We start from the raw sequence: 4,928 nt of genomic DNA on the forward strand, positions 1-4,928 counted from the left end.
GTCTTTCTGCCTGACTTGTCACCCTCGTCACTTTTCATGTGTGTATGTGTGTGTGTGTGTGTGTGCGCGCGCGTGCGTGTGCATGCACACACATACACACATNGTCTTTCTGCCTGACTTGTCACCCTCGTCACTTTTCATGTGTGTATGTGTGTGTGTGTGTGGGCGCGCGCGTGCGTGTGCATGCACACACATACACACACAATCGCATGTGTATATACAACTGTACATAACACATACGTGTATATATGTACGTATATGTATGTGTGCACACATATATATGTACATATGTATGTGTGTACATATATGAATATATATATATTTAATCAGCAAAGCCTGGAAAGGTTGCATTTGGAGTCAGAGGTTCTGGGTTCAAATTCTTGGTCCGCTAACTGCTATGTGAGTGGCATTAGACAAAGTCACTTAGCTTTTCTGGGACTCATTTCCTCATGTATAAAAAAGGGATAATAGGGTCAAAGATTTAGTGCTGGAAAGGGCCTTAGAGGTCATCTGATCCAATTTCTTCATTTTCCAACTAGGGAAACTGAGGTCCAACAAAATTAGCTCTGGTAGACGGAACAGATGTTCTCTAAGGTCACCTATAACTCTAAGGCCATGATTCTAGTTGGTTTGGGCTCTTGGGGGCTAGATTGCAAGCCCTAAGAAGTCCCTCCTCAGGTAGGGATTCATAGGATCATAGAATGTTAGAAGTGAAGGGACCTTTGAGGTCATCCAATCTAACCACCTGATTTTAGAGATGAGGAAAATGAGGCTCAATTGGTCAGTGGCAGGGCTGAGATTCAAACCCAGGTCTTCTGACTCCAAGTCCAGAATTCTTTCCACTATGGCACATTGCCTAGATGACCTCTGAGGTCCCTTTCAGCTCTGAACTTTCAAGCCTTTGATTTTTTCTCATTCTCTCCCACCATTTTCCCTGACTCTCTTATGTGTGTATACAAGGGCTAAGCTGTGGGCAGAGATTGAGGCCTTACCCTCAGAGAGCCTGAAGCCCAGCTGCAGAAATGACTCACATAGCAGAGACAGAAAACATGTAAAATATCTGGGAAATTCAGTGTTAGTCCTGTTAGTAGAGACAGTAAGGAGGTCAGAGATGACCACAGCCAGGGCGGTGCAGTAGATACAGCAATGACTTGGCATCAGGATGACCTGAGTTTGAATCTGTCCTCAGCTACTCACCAGCTGTGTGATTCTGGACAAATCACTTAATCTCTCTGAGCCTCAGTTTCCTCATCTGGAAAAATGAGGTGGGTAGAGATTGTGTACTTGATAAGGTTGAATGTCCTTTGCAGCCCCAAATCTATAACCATGACCTATAATCTGAGGACCATAAGGGGAGGCCCCTAAGGAAGGGGGCTTGATCTGAGCCTTGAAGAAAGGCTTTGATTTGATTAGGCAGAGAAGTTGCTGGTGTCCCACATTGCCTCTTGAGCCATCCTTCTCCATCACCCTCCATCCCCTAAATAGCGAAAAGAATCTGCTCCAGCTTCCCTCTTTCCTGACTGGTTGGAAGAATGCAGAGGATGAGCTCTCTCTAGCATCAGAGGAGACTGAGAAAAGATATTGTTTGAGATAGATGGAGCACTGATAGGGGACAGGGACAGCTATTACAGTGCCTGAAAATCATAGACGTTCATGGGATTTAGAAATGAAGGGATCTTGGAGATTATTTTGCTCAACCCCTTTATTTCACAAAGGAGAAAATGGAGGTTCAGAGATAGGAGAGAGTGCACTGGGTAGTAAGTAGTTGGGTGGATATTTGACTCTTCAAGGGGTCTCTGGTCTGATGGGAGAGAAATAATCCTCACACTCACTCAGGCAGCTCTGGGTCTCATGGGAGATGAGAACAGATTAGTAGGGAGAGTTTTCCAGGACAGGAGACTCAGTTTCCCCCATCTATAGGGAAAGGGAAACAGTCAAGGCCATTTTCCCAGATAGAAAATAAAGGATAATGGTGAGAAGGGGAAGGGGGTGCCTGGGAGTAGATTTGAGAAGCCCCCACTACTCTAACTACTGCTCCACAGAAACTTTCTATGATGAGATTCCACCCCAACTGCCTTCCCCGGGGAATCCCAGTAACCTCAGTATTCTCTGTTATTCTTCTGGGCAAAGACTCCCCTGAAGCTGGTAGACCTACCCCCAGGGATCCAAGGTCAGGGGCTAAAGTCCTGGCTTTGGCCTTGCCTCAGGAAAGGGCTCTTCAGGATTAGGTCCTATAGATCCTGGGTAAGCCCCTCAATAGGATTTCTCCTTTCCATGTTCTGTCTGTCTCTTTCAGTGCTGTGGACCTGCTCCCCTGGGGAGCTCATTGAATTGAAGCCTGGCAGCACAGGATGGGGTTATTTGCCCCATCAGACATTACCCCTCATTATCCATGAAAGTCTCCCATCCTCACTCCCTATCCTATGCTCCTATCTATTCCTCTCAGGCCCAGAGAACTGCCTGGTGGTCCTGAAGCCTCAGCTTCCATTTCTGACTCCTGCCAGGTACAGGCTAAATTTCAAGGAGGATGTCCTTACTTATTGGGGATCACCTTGAAGCAGGTGATTACTGAAGGAGGGAATGGTCTGCAGAGGGGTGTATGGGATGCAGGCAGAGATGGATGGGATGCAGACAGATAGATGGAGGGAATGAAGAAAGAGGGATGGAAGGGATGCAGGCAAACACACGGATGGGACACAGGCAGAGGGAAGGATGATGATGACAGAGTGGACAGGATGAGGCTCTCTCATTCTATTGCACCTTGCGGGGTGAGAGAGACAGAAAGACAGCAGAATCAGAAATGCTAACATATCCCCAACCAAAGAAGAAAACAAGCCCCCCCTTAATACAAGGCAGGAGCAGGGACGACAGAGCAAGGTCCCTCAGGCTAGCCCCGACTGACTGAAGGGTGGGGAAGCAGGAACAGGGCCTCTGCTGGGTTCCCCTTCACTGTGTTGTGCCTCTCCCCACAGACTGTAAATATTGGTGTTGTGACTTAATTAATAAAGACTTCTGTGAGCTTGAAAAATATGTAATTAGGATGAACTATTTTCTGAGCTGCTTGCTTGCCAGGTTTTCTAATTTGGGAGTTTCTGGGTCCCATCCAGGGAATAAAGCTGAAGTCTCTCTCGAGGAGGCTGAACTGATTTAGAGAAGGGGAGAAGGAGACCGGGCTGGATGCTCCCCTTTCCCAGCCCATTCCTCATCCGCCCTGGCCTGGAGATCCTGCTCTTCAGCCAGCCCCGCTCAGGGTGCTCTGGGATGGAAGGGAGAGGAGCTCAGGACCCCTGCCCTGCTGCTGACGTACTGTGGGACACCTCCCTGGGCCCTGAGATTGGGATGGTGAGGTCTGCCCTGCCAAGAGCACAGAACTTTAGGGACCACGTCCCACTCTCTCCTTTTATAGAGGAGACTAGTCCGACCCAGAGGAGGAAGTGACTTGTCCAAGGTACCACAGATCACCTATGGAAAAGGTGGGACTCTAACTACCCTGGGCTGTTGTTAGGATACAATGGACAACGTAGGTCAGCATGCTTTGTAATTCCTAATAATAGCTTGCATTTGAGTAGTACTTAAAGGTTTGCAAAACCACTTTATGTATGTTGTCTCATCTGATAAAATATCTCTGGGAGGTAGGTGCTATTATCATCCCCCTTTTGCAGATGGCAAACTGAGGCACAGATTGGTTAATCAACCTGCCCAGGGATCACACAGCTAGCAGCCCAGCCAGGAGTCAAACATCAGTCTACTCCAGGGGTGAGGAATCTGAGACCTCCAGGTCACACCTGGGCCTCTAGGTCTTCAAGTGCGGCGCTTTGACTTTGCGGCCTTTTTATTAAGGATTTGTTCTGTGAAGTCTGGATTCAGTCAAAGTTCCCACCCCTGGCTATACTCTATCTGTAATCCTGCTTCGCCATGCTTACCCACCTAAGGGACGATTTTCCTCAAGAAGTTAGCTTTTGGCAAAAATAGAGAGAAGGGGAAAATTGAGGTGAGGGGCTCTCAGGGCTGGTGTTCAGACCACATGCTTTCCACCTTCAAAAAGCATCCTCTGAATGCCCAAGCACTCTTCCTCCCAGGGAACTGTCCTGACTTCATGGTGCTGGGTTCTGCCAGCCTCATCCCTCTGCTCTCTCGGGCACCGCTGGATTTATTTCCACTGGACCCTTTTACACACCGGGATTAAATTATTCCTGAGTTGTAGAGACAGAGTGATCCAGGCCCTGCCTTTGGGGTTTGGGGGTTTCCAGGATGGGACATAAAATTGCATCCATGCTCAGACAGATGGACATGCACTTGTGATCCCACGTGAACACACACAGGCGCAGGCACAGACAGAGCTCTGTAGGCTTACGTGCACACACATGCATCTTCAGGACAGATCTTTGACCCAGCCCCCTGCTCAGGGACTTCTGCTACACTCGACCCCCTGGGCAGCTTTGTGTGATGGGGGAGACTGGCTTGCTGCGGGCTACAGCCCCAGCAGCTTTCCTGTCAGACACGTCCTTGCCAATTGGTGCCCAGACTTGGGGAACAGGTTTAACCAATTAGCTGAGTCCCCCATCTGCTGTCTAGGGTGGCCGTGTGTGTCTGTGTGTGTGAGCACGTCTGTGTGAGCGTGTTTGTGGGCACATGAGAGAAACTGGTGAAGATGGGCCTGTGTGCATGTGTGTGTGTGTGTGTGTGTGTTCTAGTGTGACAGGGCATGTGTGGGCATGTCTGAGTGTGGCCGTGTGTCCTAACGTGCGTGTGCAGAATTCGTGTGTAAGGTAGGACTATGTGGCCGCAGTAATCCTTTCTGACTCGGACATTCTGTGACTCGGTGAGTAGGTTGTGTGTGGGTGTGGTTGTCTGGATTTGTGTGACTTTACACAAAAGTGTGTGTACACACATGTGCTTGAGGGGATAGTGTGAGGCTAGATTCTATC

The sequence above is a fragment of the Vombatus ursinus genome, unplaced genomic scaffold, assembly GCF_900497805.2.
Source record: "Vombatus ursinus unplaced genomic scaffold, bare-nosed wombat genome assembly UNPS02014837.1, whole genome shotgun sequence".
Taxonomy (NCBI): Eukaryota; Metazoa; Chordata; class Mammalia; order Diprotodontia; family Vombatidae; genus Vombatus; species Vombatus ursinus.